We start from the raw sequence: 22,546 nt of genomic DNA on the forward strand, positions 1-22,546 counted from the left end.
GAAATTGGCGGCCCATCTCACTGCTTAATGTTGATTACAAGATTCTGTCCAAAGTCATAGCCAGTCGAGTCAAGTCTGCTCTGGAGCTGGTGATTCACCCCGATCAGACCTGTACTGTACCCGGCAGGAAGATCTCTGATAGCCTCGCGCTACTCAGGGATACGATCGCCTACGTACGGGACAGGAGGGTGGACACCTGCCTCATCAGCCTGGACCAGGAGAAGGCTTTTGACAGGATATCGCACACCTACATGATGGACGTGCTTTCCAAAATGGGGTTTGGGGAGGGAATCTGCAATTGGATCCAACTGCTCTACACAAACATCAGTAGCGCAGTGTCAATCAACGGGTGGGAATCTGAAAGTTTCCCGATCAAATCTGGAGTCAGACAGGGCTGTCCTCTGTCCCCGGTCTTGTTTGTTTGCTGTATTGAACCCTTTGCTGAGTCTATTAGGAAGGATGCGAGCATAAGAGGGGTGACAATCCCAGGCAGCGGAGGCACTCAGGTCAAAACCTCCCTGTACATGGATGACGTCGCCGTCTTCTGCTCGGATCAGCTGTCCGTGCGCAGACTGATGAGCATCTGCGACCAGTTCGAACTGGCCTCGGGAGCCAAAGTTAACCACGGCAAGAGCGAGGCCATGTTCTTTGGGAACTGGGCTGACCGATCCTTTGTCCCCTTCTCCGTCAGGTCAGATTACCTGAAGGTGCTGGGGACATGGTTCGGAAGTGCCAGGGCGTGCACCAAAACATGGGAGGAGCGAGTAGCCAAGGTACGACAAAAGTTGGGCATGTGGGGGCAGCGATCTCTCTCCATTGTGGGTAAGAACCTGGTCATCAGGTGCGAGGCGCTCACGTTGTTGCTCTACGTGGCGCAGGTCTGGCCCATACCCCACTCCTGCGCCGTGGCAGTCACCCGAGCCATTTTCCGCTTCGTCTGGGGATCTAAAATGGACCGGGTCCAGAGGGACACGATGTTCAAATCTCTGGACATGGGCGGGAAAAATGTACCCAACTTGGCCCTCATCCTGATGACCACCTTCGTGTGCGGCTGCATCAAGCTATGTGTCGATCCCCAGTACGCAAACTCCAAGTGTCACTACGTGCTGAGGTTCTATCTGTCCCCGGTGTTGCGAAGGATGGGCCGGGTCACATTGCCGCGGAACGCACCGTGCAGTTGGGAGGCGCCGTACCACCTATCCTTCGTGGAGCAGTTTCTGCGGAAAAACACCTTTGACCACCGGTTCATCAGGCAGTGGTCTGCACGGAATGTCCTCAAGGCCCTACGGGAAAAGGAAACGGTGGATCCTGTCGGATGGTTCCCCGAGCAGACCGTCAAAGTCATTTGGCGGAATGCCTCATCACCAGAACTTTCAAACAAGCACCAAGACGTAGCTTGGCTGGTGGTGAGAAGGGCCCTCCCCGTCAGATCCTTCATGCACACCCGAAGTCTCGCCCCCTCCGCACAGTGCCCCCGCGTTGGCTGTGGTGGGGAAGAGACGGTCGCCCACCTCCTCCTGGAATGTGCCTTTGCAAAGCAGGTGTGGAAAGAGATGCAGTGGTTTTTGTCAAGGTTCATCCCAAGCAGCTCTGTAACACAGGAGTCTGTGCTCTACGGGCTGTTCCCAGGGACGCACACCGAGACAAACATCAACTGCTGCTGGAGGGCTATCAATTCGGTGAAAGACGCCCTTTGGTCTGCCCGAAACTTGCTGGTCTTCCAGCGCAAAGAGTTGTCCACCACCGAATGTTGCAGACTGGCACATTCCAAGGTCCAGGACTACGTGCTGAGGGACGCACTAAAGCTTGGGGCAGCCGCAGCAAAGGCTCAATGGGGAAAGACCACAGTGTAAGGTTCCCCCACCAAGCTGGACTGAGGGGCTGGAACCATGGGAAGCCCCTCGAACTGTATCGTTAATATTCTCAATTGCTGTAAATGTAAAACTGTAATTGACATGACAATTGTGAAACGGAAGGGTTGGGAAGAAACTCATGACATTATTGAAAGAAACTGATCTCTTTTGCAATGTTTGTATTTTTTCGTGCTGTTTGGAAACTGTTTGGCAATGTAATTTTTACAGATTTTTATGAATAAAGTATATTTTGGAAAAAAAAAGTATCTGTTCTTATCAGTTTAATATCTGATACGTCCCCTATCTGGGGACCAAATATTAAATTGATTTTTGGGACAGGGAGATGGAGCAGGGGCTTGCCCCGTCCACTCCATGCATCCTCCTGGTATTGCAGTGTTTCCAGGAGCGGTGCAGCTTCCCCCCTCCATGGGGGCGAGACCCCTGCTGAAAAATAGAATTCGCAATAGTGACGGCGCTGCTGCTCGGCTGACTTTGCTGCAGTTTTCCCTGGGTGCTACGCTGCCCCCTGTTGGATTGCCCCGCAGTTGCAGGCCGCCCTTTGCTGCCCAGCGCGCGCGGTTGTCTTTTTTCCTGCGCAATGCCTCACGCAGAAGCGCGAGGAATGGCTGCGCGTGGCATGCACGCGTGCTTTCCTTTCTGCTTGCAAGGCCCGGCAACAAAAGGAGCTCTGGCTCAAAGACCGCCCGCCGTCGCCACTTTCGCCCGAGGCTCGCCCACCCGGCGGCTACTTTGACGTAGAGGCCGCACGCCGGGCCTGACGCGCGCAGCAAACGCAGTTTTAGGGCCATCGCTTCTCGGCCTTTTGGCTAAGATCAAGTGTAGTATCTGTTCTTATCTTATTGAAAGAAACTGATCTCTTTTGCAATGTTTGTATTTTTTCGTGCTGGTTGGAAACTGTTTGGCAATGTAATTTTTACAGATTTTTATGAATAAAGTATATTTTGGAAATAAAAAAAAAAAAAAATCGGTTGTCCACCACCGAATGTTGCAGACTGGCACATTCCAAGGTCCAGGACTACGTGCTGAGGGACGCACTAAAGCTTGGGGCAGCCGCAGCAAAGGCTCAATGGGGAAAGACCACAGTGTAAGGTTCCCCCACCAAGCTGGACTGAGGGGCTGGAACCATGGGAAGCCCCTCGAACTGTATCGTTAATATTCTGAATTGCTGTAAATGTAAAACTGTAATTGACATGACAATTGTGAAACGGAAGGGTTGGGAAGAAACTCATGACATTATTGAAAGAAACTGATCTCTTTTGCAATGTTTGTATTTTTTCGTGCTGTTTGGAAACTGTTTGGCAATGTAATTTTTACAGATTTTTATGAATAAAGTATATTTTGGAAAAAAAAAGTATCTGTTCTTATCAGTTTAATATCTGATACGTCCCCTATCTGGGGACCAAATGTTAAATTGATTTTTGGGACAGGGAGATGGAGCAGGGGCTTGCCCCGTCCACTCCATGCATCCACCTGGTATTGCAGTGTTTCCAGGAGCGGTGCAGCTTCCCCCCTCCATGGGGGGGAGACCCATGCTGAAAAATAGAATTCGCAATAGTGACGGCGCTGCTGCTCGGCTGACTTTGCTGCAGTTTTCCCTGGGTGCTACGCTGCCCCCTGTTGGATTGCCCCGCAGTTGCAGGCCGCCCTTTGCTGCCCAGCGCGCGCGGTTGTCTTTGTTCCTGCGCAATGCCTCGCGCTGAAGCGCGAGGAATGGCTGCGCGTGGCATGCACGCGTGCTTTCCTTTCTGCTTGCAAGGCCCGGCAACAAAAGGAGCTCTGGCTCAAAGACCGCCCGCCGTCGCCTCTTTCGCCCGAGGCTCGCCCACCCGGCGGCTACTTTGACGTAGAGGCCGCACGCCGGGCCTGACGCGCGCAGCAAACGCAGTTTTACGGCCATCGCTTCTCGGCCTTTTGGCTAAGATCAAGTGTAGTATCTGTTCTTATCAGTGCTTATTTGATTGAGAAGAGACCATGATCATTGCTTTTTGATCCTGGGGAAGCTTTGAGTAAAATGGCTATAACCAATTTTCGAGCTTTGGGCCAGGGAGTGCGCAACACCGTTCGGGTGGTCGTGAAGGACAAGGAAGGAGATGCACCGGTCGATCGCACCTTCTTCATCAAGAAAATTCTCTTCGATTGCTGCGGATTTCAAGCGACGGACGTCTTCTGCCTGCAGGATTTCCCCAGCAGTGGATACTTTGACGTGACGTTCCGGAACGTGGCGGGATGCATCAAGTTCCTGAAGGCGTTCAAGGAGAAAGGGGACCGGGCGCCACTGTCGATCCTCACAGCGGAGCCGCTCTTCACGCTTCCGTCACAACGGGACCGGGTGGTGACGATTCACCTCTACAACCCCCATGTTCCGGTGGTGGATGTACTCACCTTTCTCGCCAGGTACGTCGAGGTGGCCGGCAGCAGCACTGATGTCAAGGACCCCTTTGGGATCTGGACCAGCAAGCGGCAGGTCAAGGTGACCTTGAAGGTAGATCCCAGTGGAGCCATCATCCACCCTCCCTCCAGCTTCGCTATCGGGGGAAGTCGAGGCTTCTTGGTCTACGCTGGGCAGCCCAGAGTTTGTCGCACCTGTGGCAAATCTGGTCACATGGCAGCCAACTGCAACACGGTTGTTTGCAAGAACTGCAAGGAGGAAGGCCATCAGACCAAGGACTGTAAGCAGACTAAGTGTTGCAACTTGTGCGGTGCGGCAGGCCATCTCTACAAGACCTGTCCCAAACGTTGTCAAAGCTATGCTCAGGCGGCAAGGTCCAAGGAATGGCCGGGCGAAGGTTCGACGAAGGCGTCCGCTGTTCGAAAGGAGACCAGCAACCTTCTCCGCAGTGAGGAACTTCAACCTGAGAAGGAAGGGGAGGCGGCTGAAACCAACGACCCAGCACCTACCCAGCGCCCGGAAACCCCTCCCCCACAGACAGAATCAATGGAGGAGGAGGCAGCAGATGGACAAACAGGTCAGTGGCAAGTGGTCCAGAGGAGAACCACAAAGAAAAAACATCCCAAAGCCACCACCCAAACCAGTGGCAAGAGGAGGCTCTCTTCTGAATCAGACTGCAACAACTCCTCTTCACTGGACGGGGAAATGCTGGAACGACAGCCCCTTCAAAAGAGGCGGCAGAACTCCGAGATGGATGATAAAGCATCCCAGCCCCCGGGCACTGGAAGCTGTGATGGGCCCAGCGTGCCCCAACCCCAATGCCCCACACGTAACGACGTGGCCAACGCATCTCAGCTCCAGGACACCGGGAGCAAAGACACGTCTGGCGCACCTGAGCTCCGGGAGACCGGGAGCTGTGATGTTTTCGAGGAGGAACAGATGGAAGCAGCTGAGGACAACCCAATCCTCTCTGCCTACAAGACCCCCCCGATGTCACCCGAGCGGCACAAACCCTGCAGGAAAAATCAGGAGGGGTTTCTGAGCCCAACCAACGTGAAACTGCTTGCGCATACGATGGGTATGCAGGAACATCCCGAAGGGGAAGGACTGGGACTAGCGAGGACAAATGGTATGGGAAGCAACAACTAATTTTTAGTAAAAAATGGGTGTAAGAATTGCTTCCATTAATGTGCGTAGCATTAAATCGACTACGCGATGTGTTTCAACCTTGGATTACCTTGCCAAGGTCAAAGCTGACCTACTGTTTCTGCAGGAGTGTGGAATACCACACCTCAGCACCTACAGGCAGTGGTCGCGATGGTGGTCCCACGGGCCATCGATCTGGTCGGGGGGTAATGACTGCCGTTCCTCCGGCCTGGGTATTCTGCTGCGGGGAGGTAACTTCACCATCTCCGAAGTTAAGGAGGTGGTGGGCGGCCGCCTCCTCGTAGCAGACGTGATGTACAACAACGCTCCGCTCCGGTTGATCAACGTGTACGCCCCGGTACAACGCAGCGAGCGGCTGACCGTCTTCCAGCAGCTCCCACTGCTGCTGGCGACGTCCAGGCCGGTCATCCTAGGCGGTGACTTCAACTGCATCATCGATGCGGCTGGACGATCCGGCAGTGACGACAGCAAACTGGACGGTACGTCCAGATTCCTAAGAGAAACAGTTAAGGATGCCAAACTGCACGACGTCTTCAGCAAACCTGCAGACGGAGCGCAGCGCAGATACACATGGTCAAGATCGGACGGGTCTGCCCGTTCCAGGATTGACTTCCTGTTTGTGTCCCGTGCTGTCACGGTCGGATCCACCGACGTCAAGCCGGTGTTCTTCTCCGACCACTGCCTCTTACTGGCCGACTGTCACTTACAGGACGACCAGCGGGTTGGCAGAGGGACGTGGAAGCTCAATGCGACACTGCTGACCCCAGAGAACGTTGAGGAACTCAAAAGGGATTACAAAGGTTGGAGGACCGTGAAACCCCTCTTTGAGTCTCCAGTTCACTGGTGGGAAGCGATTAAGGAGAACATCAAGAGGTTCTTCATCCACAAAGGTGTTCAGAAGGCGAGAGAGAGACAGAGGGAACTGTCCCGACTCCAGAAAATTATGCAAAATCTACTCCGGTTGCAGTCAATGGGGGTCGAGGTCAAGGAGGACCTCCAAGAGGTGAAGAGCCAGCAGGCCTCGCTCTTTGCCAAGGAGGCCTCCAAGATCATCTTCCGGTCCAGAGTCCGCTCCATCGAGCAGGATGAGACGTGCTCGCGTTACTTCTTCCAAAAGGTACACAGAGAGAGCTCTGTTATCAGCAGCCTGAAGGAAGAAGATGGCTCGGTAACGTCTTCGCAGTCCGACATACTAAGGATCAGCAAATCCTTTTATGCTGGGCTGTATGACGCGAAGCCCACAGACAGCAGAGCCTCCCAGTCCTTCCTGTCATCTATCACAGAGGTCCTAGATGACAGCAGGAGGGAGGGACTGGACAAGCCGCTAACTCTGGACGAGCTGACAAAGGCCGTCGAGTCTTTCGAGGCGAGTAAAACTCCCGGGAGCGACGGCTTACCGGTCGAGTTGTACTCGGCCCTGTGGGACTGGGTCGGCCCGGACCTGCTGGAAGTATACGAGAGTATGCTCCTGGCCGGCAGCATGTCAGAATCCATGAGAAAAGGCATCATCACCCTCATTTACAAGCAGAAGGGGGAGAGGGTAGAAATCAGAAATTGGCGGCCCATCTCACTGCTTAATGTTGATTACAAGATTCTGTCCAAAGTCATAGCCAGTCGAGTCAAGTCTGCTCTGGAGCTGGTGATTCACCCCGATCAGACCTGTACTGTACCCGGCAGGAAGATCTCTGATAGCCTCGCGCTACTCAGGGATACGATCGCCTACGTACGGGACAGGAGGGTGGACACCTGCCTCATCAGCCTGGACCAGGAGAAGGCTTTTGACAGGATATCGCACACCTACATGATGGACGTGCTTTCCAAAATGGGGTTTGGGGAGGGAATCTGCAATTGGATCCAACTGCTCTACACAAACATCAGTAGCGCAGTGTCAATCAACGGGTGGGAATCTGAAAGTTTCCCGATCAAATCTGGAGTCAGACAGGGCTGTCCTCTGTCCCCGGTCTTGTTTGTTTGCTGTATTGAACCCTTTGCTGAGTCTATTAGGAAGGATGCGAGCATAAGAGGGGTGACAATCCCAGGCAGCGGAGGCACTCAGGTCAAAACCTCCCTGTACATGGATGACGTCGCCGTCTTCTGCTCGGATCCGCTGTCCGTGCGCAGACTGATGAGCATCTGCGACCAGTTCGAACTGGCCTCGGGAGCCAAAGTTAACCACGGCAAGAGCGAGGCCATGTTCTTTGGGAACTGGGCTGACCGATCCTTTGTCCCCTTCACCGTCAGGTCAGATTACCTGAAGGTGCTGGGGATATGGTTCGGAAGGGCCGGGGCGTGCACCAAAACATGGGAGGAGCGAGTAGCCAAGGTACGACAAAAGTTGGGCATGTGGGGGCAGCGATCTCTCTCCATTGTGGGTAAGAACCTGGTCATCAGGTGTGAGGCGCTCACGTTGTTGCTCTACGTGGCGCAGGTCTGGCCCATACCCCACTCCTGCGCCGTGGCAGTCACCCGAGCCATTTTCCGCTTCGTCTGGGGATCTAAAATGGACCGGGTCCGGAGGGACACGATGTTCAAATCTCTGGACATGGGCGGGAAAAATGTACCCAACGTGGCCCTCATCCTGATGACCACCTTCGTGTGCGGCTGCATCAAGCTATGTGTAGATCCCCAGTACGCAAACTCCAAGTGTCACTACGTGCTGAGGTTCTATCTGTCCCCGGTGTTGCGAAGGATGGGCCTGGTCACATTGCCGCGGAACGCTCCGTGCAGTTGGGACGTGCCGTACCACCTATCCTTCGTGGAGCAGTTTCTGCGGAAAAACACCTTTGACCACCGGTCCATCAGGCAGTGGTCTGCACGGAATGTCCTCAAGGCCCTACGGGAAAAGGAAACGGTGGATCCTGTCGGATGGTTCCCCGAGCAGACCGTCAAAGTCATTTGGCGGAATGCCTCATCACCAGAACTTTCAAACAAGCACCAAGACGTAGCTTGGCTGGTGGTGAGAAGGGCCCTCCCCGTCAGATCCTTCATGCACACCCGAAGTCTCGCCCCCTCCGCACAGTGCCCCCGCGTTGGCTGTGGTGGGGAAGAGACGGTCGCCCACCTCCTCCTGGAATGTGCCTTTGCAAAGCAGGTGTGGAAAGAGATGCAGTGGTTTTTGTCAAGGTTCATCCCAAGCAGCTCTGTAACACAGGAGTCTGTGCTCTACGGGCTGTTCCCAGGGACGCACACCGAGACAAACATCAACTGCTGCTGGAGGACTATCAATTCGGTGAAAGACGCCCTTTGGTCTGCCCGAAACTTGCTGGTCTTCCAGCGCAAAGAGTTGTCCACCACCGAATGTTGCAGACTGGCACATTCCAAGGTCCAGGACTACGTGCTGAGGGACGCACTAAAGCTTGGGGCAGCCGCAGCAAAGGCTCAATGGGGAAAGACCACAGTGTAAGGTTCCCCCACCAAGCTAGACTGAGGGGCTGGATCCATGGGAAACCCCTCGAACTGTATCGTTAATATTCTGAATTGCTGTAAATGTAAAACTGTAATTGACATGACAATTGAGAAACGGAAGGGTTGGGAAGAAACTCATGACAGTATTGAAGGAAACTGATCTCCCTTGCAATGTTTGTATTTTTTGGTGCTGTTTGGAAACTGTTTGGCAATGTAATTTTTACAGATTTTTATGAATAAAGTATATTTTGGAAATAAAAAAAAAAGTAGTATCTGTTCTTATCAGTTTAATATCTGATACGTCCCCTATCTGGGGACCAAATATGAAATTGATTTTTGGGACAGGGAGATGGAACAGGGGCTTGCCCCGTCCACCCCATGCATCCACCTGGTATTGCAGTGTTTCCAGGAGCGGTGCAGCTTTCCCCCTCCATGGGGGCGAGACCCCTGCTGAAAAATAGAATTCGCAATCGTGACGGCGCTGCTGCTCGGCTGACTTTGCTGCAGTTTTCCGTGGGCGCTACGCTGCCCCCTGTTGGATTGCCCCGCAGTTGCAGGCCGCCCTTTGCTGCCCAGCGCGCGCGTGTCTTTTTTCCTGCGCAATGCCTCGCGAAGAAGCGCAAGGAATGGCTGCGTGTGGCATGCACGCGTGCTTTCCTTTCTGCTTGCAAGGCCCGGCAACAAAAGGAGCTCTGGCTCAAAGACCGCCCGCCGTCGCCTCTTTCGCCCTAGGCTCGCCCACCCGGCGGCTACTTTGAGGTAGAGGCCGCACGCCGGGCCTGACGCGCGCAGCAAACGCAGTTTTACGGCCATCGCTTCTCGGCCTTTTGGCTAAGATCAAGTGTAGTATCTGTTCTTATCAGTTTAATATCTGATGCGTCCCCTATCTGGGGACCAAATATTAAATTGATTTTTGGGACAGGGAGATGGAACAGGGGCTTGCCCCGTCCACTCCATGCATCCACCTGGTATTGCAGTGTTTGCAGGAGCGGTGCAGCTTCCCCCCACTCCATGGGGGCGAGACCCCTGCTGAAAAATAGAATTCGCAATAGTGACGGCGCTGCTGCTCGGCTGACTTTGCTGCAGTTTTCCGTGGGCGCTACGCTGCCCCCTGTTGGATTGCCCCGCAGTTGCAGGCCGCCCTTTGCTGCCCAGCGCGCGCGCGCGCGTGTCTTTTTGCCTGCGCAATGCCTCGCGCAGAAGCGCAAGGAATGGCTGCGCGTGGCATGCACGCGTGCTTTCCTTTCTGCTTGCAAGGCCCGGCAACAAAAGGAGCTCTGGCTCAAAGACCGCCCGCCGTCGCCTCTTTCGCCCGAGGCTCGCCCACCCGGCGGCTACTTTGACGTCGAGGCCGCACGCCGGGCCTGACGCGCGCAGCAAACGCAGTTTTACGGCCATCGGTTCTCGGCCTTTTGGCTAAGATCAAATGTAGTATCTGTTCTTATCAGTGCTCATTTGATTGAGAAGAGACCATGATCGTTGTCTTTTGATCCTGGGGAAGCTTTGAGTAAAATGGCTATAACCAATTTTCGAGCTTCGGGCCAGGGAGTGCGCAACACCTTTCGGGTGGTCGTAAAGGACAAGGAAGGAGATGCACCGGTCGATCGCACCTTCTTCATCAAGAAAATTCTGTTCGATTGCTGCGGATTTCAAGCGACGGACGTCTTCTGCCTGCAGGATTTCCCCAGCAGTGGATACTTCGACGTGACGTTCCGGAACGTGGCTGGATGTATCAAGCTCCTGAAGGTGTTAAAGGGAACCGGGCGCCACTGTCGATCCTCACAGCGGAGCCGCTCTTCACGCTTCCGTCACAACGGGACCGGGTGGTGACGATTCACCTCTACAACCCCCATGTTCCGGTGGTGGATGTACTCACCTTTCTCGCCAGGTACGTCGAAGTGGCCGGCAGCAGCACTGATGTCAAGGACCCCTTTGGCATCTGGACCAGCAAGCGGCAGGTCAAGGTGACCTTGAAGGTAGATCCCAGTGGAGCCATCATCCACCCTCCCTCCAGCTTCGCTATCGGGGGAAGTCGAGGCTTCTTGGTCTAGGTTGGGCAGCCCAGAGTTTGCCGCACCTGTGGCAAATCTGGCCACATGACAGCCAACTGCAGCGCAGTTGTTTGCAAGAACTGCAAGGAGGAAGGCCATCAGACCAAGGACTGTAAGCAGACTAAGTGTTGCAACTTGTGCGGTGCGGCAGGCCATCTCTACAAGACTTGTCCAAAACATTGCCTCAGCTGTGCTCAGGCGGCAAGGTCCAAGGAAAGGCCGGGAGAAGGTTCGACGAAGGCGTCCGCTGTTAGAAAGGAGACCAGCAACCTTCTCCGCAGTGAGGAACTTCAACCTGAGAAGGAAGGGGAGGCGGCTGAAACCAACGACCCAGCACCTACCCAGCGCCCGGAAACCCCTCCTCCACAGACAGAATCAATGGAGGAGGAGGCAGCAGATGGACAAACAGGTCAGTGGCAAGTGGTCCAGAGGAAAACCACAAAGAAAAAACATCCCAAAGCCACCACCCAAACCAGTGGCAAGAGGAGGCTCTCTTCTGAATCAGACTGCAACAACTCCTCTTCACTGGACGGGGAAATGCTGGAACGACAGCCCCTTCAAAAGAGGCGGCAGAACTCCGAGATGGATGATAAAGCATCCCAGCCCCCGGGCACTGGAAGCTGTGATGGGCCCAGCGTGCCCCAACCCCAATGCCCCACACGTAACGAAGTGGCCAACGCATCTCAGCTCTGCGACACCGGGAGCAAAGACACGTCTGGCGCACCTGAGCTCCGGGAGACCGGGAGCTGTGATGTTTTCGAGGAGGAACAGATGGAAGCAGCTGAGGACAACCCAATCCTCTCTGCCTACAAGACCCCCCCGATGTCACCCGAGCGGCACAAACCCTGCATGAAAAATCAGGAGGGGTTTCTGAGCCCAACCAACGTGAAACTGCTTGCGCATACGATGGGTATGCAGGAACATCCCGAAGGGGAAGGACTGGGACTAGCGAGGACAAATGGTATGGGAAGCAACAACTAATTTTTAGTAAAAAATGGGTGTAAGAATTGCTTCCATTAATGTGCGTAGCATTAAATCTACTACGCGATGTGTTTCAACCTTGGATTACCTTGCCAAGGTCAAAGCTGACCTACTGTTTCTGCAGGAGTGTGGAATACCACACCTCAGCACCTACAGGCAGTGGTCGCGATGGTGGTCCCACGGGCCATCGATCTGGCCGGGGGGTAATGACTGCCGTTCCTCCGGCCTGGGTATTCTGCTGCGGGGAGGTAACTTCACCATCTCCGAAGTTAAGGAGGTGGTGGGCGGCCGCCTCCTCGTAGCAGACGTGATGTACAACAACGCTCCGCTCCGGTTGATCAACGTGTACGCCCCGGTACAACGCAGCGAGCGGCTGACCGTCTTCCAGCAGCTCCCACTGCTGCTGGCGACGTCCAGGCCGGTCATCCTAGGCGGTGACTTCAACTGCATCATCGATGCGGCTGGACGATCCGGCAGTGACGACAGGAAACTGGACACTACGTCCAGATTCCTAATAGAAACAGTTAAGGATGCCAAACTGCACGACGTCTTCAGCAAACCTGCAGACGGAGCGCAGCGCAGCGCAGATACACATGGTCAAGATCGGACGGGTCTGCCCGTTCCAGGATTGACTTCCTGTTTGTGTCCCGTGCTGTCACGGTCGGATCCACCGACGTCAAGCCGGTGTTCTTCTCCGACCACTGCCTCTTACTGGCCGACTGTCACTTACAGGACGACCAGCGGGTTGGCAGAGGGACGTGGAAGCTCAATGCGACACTGCTGACCCCAGAGAACGTTGAGGAACTCAAAAGGGATTACAATGGTTGGAGGACCGTGAAACCTCTCTTTGAGTCTCCAGTTCACTGGTGGGAAGCGATGAAGGAGAACATCAAGAGGTTCTTCATCCACAAAGGTGTTCAGAAGGCGAGAGAGAGACAGAGGGAACTGTCCCGACTCCAGACAATTATGCTAAATCTACTCCGGTTGCAGTCAATGGGGGTCGAGGTCAAGGAGGACCTCCAAGAGGTGAAGAGCCAGCAGGCCTCGCTCTTTGCCAAGGAGGCCTCCAAGATCATCTTCCGGTCCAGAGCCCGCTCCATCGAGCAGGATGAGACGTGCTCGCGTTACTTCTTCCAAAAGGTACACAGAGAGAGCTCTGTTATCAGCAGCCTGAAGGAAGAAGATGGCTCGGTAACGTCTTCGCAGTCTGACATACTAAGGATCAGCAAATCCTTTTATGCTGGGCTGTATGACGCGAAGCCCACAGACAGCAGAGCCTCCCAGTCCTTCCTGTCATCTATCACAGAGGTCCTGGATGACAGCAGGAGGGAGAGACTGGACAAGCCGATAATTCTGGACGAGCTGACAAAGGCCGTCGAGTCTTTCGAGACGAGTAAAACCCCCGGGAGCGACGGCTTACCGTTCGAGTTGTACTCGGCCCTGTGGGACTGGGTCGGCCCGGACCTGCTGGAAGTATACGAGAGTATGCTCCTGGCCGGTAGCATGTCAGAATCCATGAGAAAAGGCATCATCACCCTCATTTACAAGCAGAAGGGGGAGAGGGTAGAAATCAGAAATTGGCGGCCCATCTCACTGCTTAATGTTGATTACAAGATTCTGTCCAAAGTCATAGCCAGTCGAGTCAAGTCTGCTCTGGAGCTGGTGATTCACCCCGATCAGACCTGTACTGTACCCGGCAGGAAGATCTCTGATAGCCTCGCGCTACTCAGGGATACGATCGCCTACGTACGGGACAGGAGGGTGGACACCTGCCTCATCAGCCTGGACCAGGAGAAGGCTTTTGACAGGATATCGCACACCTACATGATGGACGTGCTTTCCAAAATGGGGTTTGGGGAGGGAATCTGCAATTGGATCCAACTGCTCTACACAAACATCAGTAGCGCAGTGTCAATCAACGGGTGGGAATCTGAAAGTTTCCCGATCAAATCTGGAGTCAGACAGGGCTGTCCTCTGTCCCCGGTCTTGTTTGTTTGCTGTATTGAACCCTTTGCTGAGTCTATTAGGAAGGATGCGAGCATAAGAGGGGTGACAATCCCAGGCAGCGGAGGCACTCAGGTCAAAACCTCCCTGTACATGGATGACGTCGCCGTCTTCTGCTCGGATCCGCTGTCCGTGCGCAGACTGATGAGCATCTGCGACCAGTTCGAACTGGCCTCGGGAGCCAAAGTTAACCAAGGCAAGAGCGAGGCCATGTTCTTTGGGAACTGGGCTGACCGATCCTTTGTCCCCTTCACCGTCAGGTCAGATTACCTGAAGGTGCTGGGGATATGGTTCGGAAGTGCCGGGGCGTGCACCAAAACATGGGAGGAGCGAGTAGCCAAGGTACGACAAAAGTTGGGCATGTGGGGGCAGCGATCTCTCTCCATTGTGGGTAAGAACCTGGTCATCAGGTGCGAGGCGCTCACGTTGTTGCTCTACGTGGCGCAGGTCTGGCCCATACCCCACTCCTGCGCCGTGGCAGTCACCCGAGCCATTTTCCGCTTCGTCTGGGGATCTAAAATGGACCGGGTCCGGAGGGACACGATGTTCAAATCTCTGGACATGGGCGGGAAAAATGTACCCAACGTGGCCCTCATCCTGATGACCACCTTCGTGTGCGGCTGCATCAAGCTATGTGTAGATCCCCAGTACGCAAGCTCCAAGTGTCACTACGTGCTGAGGTTCTATCTGTCCCCGGTGTTGCGAAGGATGGGCCTGTTCAGATTGCCGCGGAACGCTCCGTGCAGTTGGGCGGCGCCGTACCACCTATCCTTCGTGGAGCAGTTTCTGCGGAAAAACACCTTTGACCACCGGTCCATCAGGCAGTGGTCTGCACGGAATGTCCTCAAGGCCCTACGGGAAAAGGAAACGGTGGATCCTGTCGGATGGTTCCCCGAGCAGACCGCCAAAGTCATTTGGCGGAATGCCTCATCACCAGAACTTTCAAACAAGCACCAAGACGTAGCTTGGCTGGTGGTGAGAAGGGCCCTCCCCGTCAGATCCTTCATGCACACCCGAAGTCTCGCCCCCTCCGCACAGTGCCCCCGCGTTGGCTGTGGTGGGGAAGAGACGGTCGCCCACCTCCTCCTGGAATGTGCCTTTGCAAAGCAGGTGTGGAAAGAGATGCAGTGGGTTTTGTCAAGGTTCATCCCAAGCAGCTCTGTAACACAGGAGTCTGTGCTCTACGGGCTGTTCCCAGGGACGCACACCGAGACAAACATCAACTGCTGCTGGAGGACTATCAATTCGGTGAAAGACGCCCTTTGGTCTGCCCGAAACTTGCTGGTCTTCCAGCGCAAAGAGTTGTCCACCACCGAATGTTGCAGACTGGCACATTCCAAGGTCCAGGACTACGTGCTGAGGGACGCACTAAAGCTTGGGGCAGCCGCAGCAAAGGCTCAATGGGGAAAGACCACAGTGTAAGGTTTCCCCACCAAGCTGGACTGAGGGGCTGGATCCATGGGAAACACCTCGAACTGTATCGTTAACATTTTCATTTGCTGTAAATGTAAAACTGTAATTGGCATGACAATAGTGAAATGGAAGGGTTGGGAAGAAACTCATGACAGTATTGAAGGAAACTGATCTCCCTTGCAATGTTTGTATTTTTTGGTGCTGTTTTGAAACTGTTTGGCAATGTAATTTTTACAGATTTTTATGAATAAAGTATATTTTGGAAATTAAAAAAAACTGGGAGAGCTGAAATCAGGAGGATCTTCAATTCCAAAAGATCAACCATATTTTGCTTTGCAGCCATTAGATAGTGAGCTGGATCAGAAGTCCTGGCTGTGCTTTTTTTTAAAATTCTTTCATGGTAAATGATTGTAAATGAACTGTATTGAATGCTGCTGAGAAATTGGGTTCAATTCACTCCTGTGCACAGACGTCACATCCATCCCACAAAGTGCATCTTAGCGTCAAAGGAAAAGAAAATTAAGCCTGATGAAAAACAGGCTGCTGATTTACCATGAGCCCATTTTGCACAACTGGGTCGGGGAGAATCATTCCCGTTCCTCCAGCCTGGGTTTTCTGCTGCGCGGAGGCAACTTCATCTCCGAAGTTAAGGAGGTGGTGGGCGGTCGCCTCCTTGCAGCAAAGGTAATGTACAAAAATGCTTCGCTCCGGTTAATCCACGCGTACGCCCTGGTTCGAAGCAGCGAGCGACTGACCGTCTTCCAGCAGCTCCCATTGCTGCTGGTGACATCTAGGCTGGTTATTCTCGGCAGTGACTTCAACTGCATCATCGATGCAGCTGGATGATCCAGCAACGCCGACAGTCAAATGGACGCCACATCCAGACTCCTGATGGAAACAGTAAAAGATGCTAAACTGCACAACGTCTTCAGCAACCCTGCAAACGGAGCCCAGTGTAGATACACCTGGTCAAGACTGGACGGGTCTGCCCATTCCAGGATTCACTTCCTGTTTGTGCCCCGAGCGTTCACGATCAGATCAACCAACATCAGGCCAATGTTCTTCTCTGACCACTGCCTGTCACCTACAGAATGACCAGAGGGTTGCCAGGCGACATGGAAGCTGAACGTGAAACTGAGAACATTGAGGAATTCAAAATGGATTACAAAGGTTGGAGAACCGTAAAATTCCTGAGTCCCTGACACACTGGTAAGAAGTGATCAAGGTGAACATTAACACACCAACCTGCTACGTTGAATGATATTTTTCTTTTAATCCATTGACTGCAGACCTGAATTTAAAGAAATTAATAAAGTAACAGATAAAAGGTGACTTTGCTTGCAGCTTAAGATGGCAACAGCAAGGCCAGTGAGGTTGGAGAGGAAGAGACTGGTCCATCCCAGCAAAAACCAAGGTCCAGGAATTTCAAGAAAACTGCCTGTTCCCTCAGCGAAACATCAAGACGACCACGCTTGAGTCATTGGGTGACTGTCATATGACAACCCACCACAACCAACACCAACCCCCCTCCTCTCCCCCGCCACCACATCTGTTTTTTACGCTGGCATTTCTCTGCAGCAGGCCGACAAGCATCTGGACTCCGACACGTGCAGTCCCAAGTAGGCGCACCTCCTTTCTCTCTCTCTCCATTCCAGCTTGCAAGTTTCGAACCCTGCCTGCTGACTGACCACCTCTGCATACTCCGGTTATAACCAGAAACCCTTTGGTGGAAATAATCTGCACCGCTGTCTCCATGAGACCCACCGAAACTGCCATCTGTCTCTTCAAGCTGAAAGTCTCAGGACCACTGAATTCAGCTAGAAGCCAGCTGAATCAAAGTCCACAGAATGTCCACCTCTTCTTTTCTATGGACTCGACCAATCTACCCTTTCCACTTGAATCTATTTGTGTGTGAACCGAGAGTGTGAGAGGGGGAAGAGAGTGAGAGAGAAAAAAGTATGTTGGAGCGTAGTTTATTATTTCACTTAGTTCGGTTTAAATACAATAAAGTGAACCTCTTTCTTCGTTAAACTCAAGAAAACCTGTCGGATTATTTACATGTTATAATAAGAACCAAACACCTACAGAATTGGCCAGTACATCCACTTTAAAAAAAGAATTAAACCTGTTCGTCAAACGAGAGGGAAAAGAGGGAAGCCCTTCAACCCCTCCTCATCTGACCGTAACACCTCAAAGATGTTCAGAGGGCGAAAGGCAGAGGGAAATGTCCAGAACAGAATTTGCTCCTGCTGCAGTCGATGGGAGTCAAGGTTAAGGAGAATCTCCAATAGGTGAAGAGCCAGCAGGCCTCATTGTTTACTGTAGAGGCTTCCAAGATCATCTTCCAATCCAGAGTCCGCTCCGTTGAGCAGGATGAGACGTGCTTGCGCTTTTTCTTCCGAAAGGTACACAGAGAGAGCTCTGTGATCAGCAGTCTGAAGGAAGAGGACGGCTCGGTAACATCATGGCAGCCTAACATACTGAGGATCAGTAAATCTTTTAATGCTGGGCTGTACAACGTGAAGCCCAAGACAGCACAGCCTCCCAGTCCTTCCTGTTCTCTATCACAGAGGTCATAGATGACAAAAAACGGCAGAGTCTGCACAAACTGCTAACTCTTGACGAACTGACAAAGGCCATCAGGTCGAGATGCAGAAAAACTCCTGGAAGTCACAGCTTACTGGCCTACTTGTATTCGACTCTGTGGGACTGGATCGGCCCAGACCTGCTGGAAGTGTATGAGAGTATGCTTCTGGCCAGCAGCATGTCAGAATCCATGAGGAAAGGCATCACCATCCTCATCTCCAAGCGAAGAGGGAGAGGGAGGAAATCAGAAATTGGCGGCTCATCTCACTCCTGAATGTGAACGACAAAATTCTGCCCATGGTCATCGCCAATCGGGTCAAATCTGCTCTGGAGTTGGTGATTCACCCCGAACAGACCTGTACTGTACCCGGCAGGAAGATCTCCGATAGTCTCGCACTACTCAAGGATTCGTCACCTATGTCCAGGACAGGGAGGTGGACACCTGCCTCATCAGCTTGGACCAGAAGACGACTTTAGACAGAATATTACACACATACATAATGGACGTGCTCTCCAAAATGGGGTTTGGGAGGAAATCCACAATTGGATCCATCTGCTCCACATAAACATCAGGAACGCATTCTCAATCAATGGATGGGAATCAAAGTTTCCCAATCAAATCTTGAGTCAGACAGGGTGGTCCTCTCTCCCGTCTTATTTGTTTGCTGTATGGAACCTGATTCCATCAGGAAGAATGTTGGCATTAGTAGGTGACAATCCCAGGCAGCGGAGGCACTCCGGTCACAGGCCGATGAGCATCTGCAACCAGTTTGAACTGGCGCTGGGAGCCAAAGTAAATCACGGCAAGAACGAGGCTATGTTCTTTGGGAACTGGGCCGATGAATCCTTTGTTCTGTTCGCCGTCAGGTCAGGCTATCTGAAGGTGCTGGAGATATGGGGCTGAATTTTACCAGCCCCTCAACACCGCGGGTCACTGTGCGGGAACCGGTAAAATTCTGCCTGGAGAAGCCCACCTCGAACCCCAACGTCGAGAAGGGCCCACCACGTTACCGTCGACCGGGGGGACCTCAGTGCGGGCAACTCCCACCCCTCGACGGCAGCACCCCAATTACCATATTCAAAACACTACTTACCTCTCCCGATTGCGCAGCCTGCTCCCTCTCGATGTACACTTCAGCATTTTACAGTGAACGGGCGGCAGTCATGTGCCGTCCCATTCACGAACAGAAAAGCCGACGGGACATCGGAGTCAGATGTTTTCACCAGCGAAGGCAAGTTCAGATCTTCAGGGGTCTCACTGAAGAGGTGTTGGGAGCCATTATGATTCTGCCCTCCGGAAAGGTTGGCAGCTCTGTGCCATTGATTGCCTGTTAATGAAGGAACAATAGCTCTCAAGGCACCCTGTATATGGAGAGAGTGCCAGAGATGTTAAGCGTGTGAAGCTTATATGCCTTGTGGGCCAATCGATGCAACTTGTGCAATCTTTATGTGGCCATGTGGTGCCATTCTTAGTGGGAGCTAAGATGGGCAATGCCATGCCACATAACTGCTACACGAAAGCACCTGATGTACCACTCAACATCATTCTCTGCCCTGTCAGGAACCTTGGAAGAATTGAAGGAACTGAGTTGAATTGCAACTTGACGATGGGGATGGTTCACCCGATATTAATTGATATGCTTCTTGAGAGGATCCATATGTACCGCAGTTGTAGCCCACACAGAGGCCCGTCTCGGTCACGAACAGCAGCACCCAAGGAGAGCTCGCCACTACAAATCACCGGACATCTACAGATCCCGCATGACATACCTGTAGATGTCAGAGTGCCAGTGTCAGAGATGACAGCGGATGTCAAGAGAGGCAGTGACATATCTCTGCGCCCTGCTGAATGACGACCTGCAGCCCAGGGGCTTCAGGGGACATCCTGTGCCTGTGGCACTCTCGGTGACAGAGGCTCTCAATTTTTACACCTCTGCATCATTTCAGGGGCTCTCCGGAGACCTTTTTGGGGTCACACAGTCAGCAGTTCACCATTGCATCAGGGAGGTCACCGATGCCCGGTACCAGATGGCTGGTGACTATATCCGTTTCATGACAGACCCTGAAAGCCAAGCCCAGAGGGCCACCGGTGTCATCTCCAATGCTGAATTCCCACAGGTACAAGGGGTTACAGATTGCACCTATGTGGCCATCAAGGCTCCCGACGGGCGACCAGCTGAATATCTAAATCATAAAGGCTTCCACTCAATGTGCAGCTTGCATGTGATCACCAGAAACGATTCATGCAAATCTGTGCCCGCTTTCCAGGCAGCTGCCATGATGCCTTCATCCTGCGCCAGTCCCAGCTGCCATTGCTGTTCAATGAAATGGCTCAGATGGAGGGGCGGCTTCTTGGAGACAAGGGCTCCGCCTTGCATACATGGCCCCTGACACCAATAAAAAACCCCACCACTGCAGAAGAGAGATACAACGCCAGCCACAGAGCGACAAGAGCCATCACTGAGCAGGCGATCGGCATGCTGAAAATGTGATTCCGCTGCCTGGATAGATCAGGTGGTGCCCTGCAGTACAAGCTGGAAAGGGTAGCTCGCATTGTTGCTGTCTGCTGTGCTCTGCACAACTACACACTCAATAGGGGGAAGGGCTTGCAGGATGAGCAGAGACATGAGCAGGACTCATCCTCAGATGATGAGGATGCTGAGGACTTACAGCAGGAAAGGCACAAGGGAGGACAGAGAGCATCCAGGCACCGCATGCAGGGCGAGCAGTGAGCTAGGAATGCACAGCAGGGTTCTTCATGCTATAGGAACCACTGTGGGCTCTGCATGCCACACAGCACCCTCGTTCACCTGTTGTGCAGCAGTCTGCATCTGCAACACCTTTGTGTCCAACATTACTGGCAGCAGACTACTGAGCTATTGTCCATATTACTACATCCGTGGAGATGCACATGAGTGATACTGGCATAGCAATGATGTTACTCCATACATTGGCAGTTCTGAAAGGCCAATGATATAATGGAAGGAGCCAAGATCGGTACATGCTGGCACACTTCATTCACACAGTAAAAGCAACGCACGTTAGTGAAGACGATTTTGTTTTCAGCCCTTCAACATTCTTGTATCACCCAGTAGAGATGCAGTGGCAGACTTTTAAGGAGATATTTAATAACTCTCAAAGATTTATCCCAGTGAGAAAGACTGAGAAGGATGCCTCATTGTGGCTAAATAAGGAAGTTAAGGATAGTATCAAATTGGAAGAAACACTGCACAATTCTGCAAAGATTAGTGGCAAGTCAGAAGTTTGGACAGATAAGAACCAGCAAAGGATGATTAAAAAAATGGTGAGGGTGAAATTACAATAGAAGCGAAAGCTAGCGAGGAAAACAAAACCAGATACTAAGTTTCTACAAGTATTTATAAAGGGAAGAGTAACTAAAACAAGTGATGGTCCTCTAGAGAGTGAATCTGGGGAATTAATAATGGAAAACAAGGAACTGGCAGAAGCGTTAAACAGGTATTTTGCACCGTCATCACTGTAGAAGACTTCCCAAAGATACTTGATAATCAAGAGGCGAAAGGGAGGGAGAAACTTTAAACAAACAATCACCAAGGAAAGGGTACCGGGAAAACTATTAAACCTAATAAACCAGGACCTGATGGCTTTAGAACATTTTAGAACATTAGAACATTACAGCGCAGTACAGGCACTTCGGCCCTCGATGTTGCGCCGACCTGTGAAACCATCTGACCTACACTATTCCATTTTCATCCATATGTCTATCCAATGACCACTTAAATGCCCTGAAAGTTGGCGAGTCTACTACTGTTGCAGGCAGGGCGTTACACGCCCCTACTACTCTCTGAGTAAAGAAACTACCTCTGACATCTGTCCTATATCTATCACCCCTCAACTTAAAGCTATGTCCCCTCGTGTTTGCCATCACCATCCGAGGAAAAAGACTCTCACTATCCACCCTATCTAACCCTCTGATTATCTTATATGTCTCTATTAAGTCACCTCTCCTCCTCCTTCTCTCCAACGAAAACAACCTCAAGTCCCTCAGCCTTTCCTCGTAAGACCTTCCCTCCATACCAGGCAATATCATAGTAAATCTCCTCTGCACCCTTTCCATAGCTTCCACATCCTTCCTATAATGCGGTGACCAGAACTGCACGCAATACTCCAGGTGCGGTCTCACCAGAGTTTTGTACAGCTGCAGCATGACCTCGTGGCTCCGAAACTCGATCCCCCTACTAATAAAAGCTAACATACCATATGCCTTCTTAACAGCCCTATTAACCTGGGTAGCAACCTTCAGGGATTTATGCACCTGGACACCAAGATCTCTCTGTTCATCTACACTACCAAGAATCTTCCCATTAGCCCAGTACTCTGCATTCCTGTTACTCCTTCCAAAGTGAATCACCTCGCACTTTTCCGCATTAAACTCCATTTGCCATCTCTCAGCCCAGCTCTGCAGCCTATCTATGTCCCTCTGTACCCTACAACATCCTTCGGCACTATCCACAACTCCACCAAATTTGCTAACCCACCCTTCTACACCCTCTTCCAGGTAATTTATAAAAATGTCAAATAGCAGTGGCCCCAAAACAGATCCTTGCGGTACACCACTAGTAACTAAACTCCAGGATGAACATTTGCCATCAACCACCACCCTCTGTCTTCTTTCAGCTCGCCAATTTCTGATCCAA

General features: G+C 52.4%; 2 non-coding genes and 5 pseudogenes across 2 annotated transcripts; all 7 read left to right on the forward strand.

Annotated features, from left to right (window-relative positions):
* The first annotated feature begins 2,098 nt into the window (after positions 1-2,098).
* Positions 2,099-2,272, forward strand: LOC137354222 (U2 spliceosomal RNA; annotated as a pseudogene).
* A 388-nt stretch (positions 2,273-2,660) lies between these two features.
* On the forward strand, positions 2,661-2,774 carry LOC137354520 (U2 spliceosomal RNA; annotated as a pseudogene).
* A 433-nt stretch (positions 2,775-3,207) lies between these two features.
* On the forward strand, positions 3,208-3,381 carry LOC137354232 (U2 spliceosomal RNA; annotated as a pseudogene).
* Positions 3,382-3,769: 388 nt separating this feature from the next.
* On the forward strand, positions 3,770-3,878 carry LOC137354584 (U2 spliceosomal RNA; annotated as a pseudogene).
* A 5,200-nt stretch (positions 3,879-9,078) lies between these two features.
* LOC137354159 (U2 spliceosomal RNA) lies at positions 9,079-9,260 on the forward strand. The gene has a single exon (XR_010970304.1). It is a non-coding gene; the product is annotated as a U2 spliceosomal RNA (small nuclear RNA).
* A 386-nt stretch (positions 9,261-9,646) lies between these two features.
* Positions 9,647-9,837, forward strand: LOC137354076 (U2 spliceosomal RNA). The gene has a single exon (XR_010970225.1). It is a non-coding gene; the product is annotated as a U2 spliceosomal RNA (small nuclear RNA).
* A 394-nt stretch (positions 9,838-10,231) lies between these two features.
* Positions 10,232-10,340, forward strand: LOC137354811 (U2 spliceosomal RNA; annotated as a pseudogene).
* The last annotated feature ends 12,206 nt before the right edge of the window (positions 10,341-22,546 follow it).

This window comes from Heterodontus francisci, chromosome 41 (assembly GCF_036365525.1).
Source record: "Heterodontus francisci isolate sHetFra1 chromosome 41, sHetFra1.hap1, whole genome shotgun sequence".
Classification (NCBI taxonomy): Eukaryota; Metazoa; Chordata; class Chondrichthyes; order Heterodontiformes; family Heterodontidae; genus Heterodontus; species Heterodontus francisci.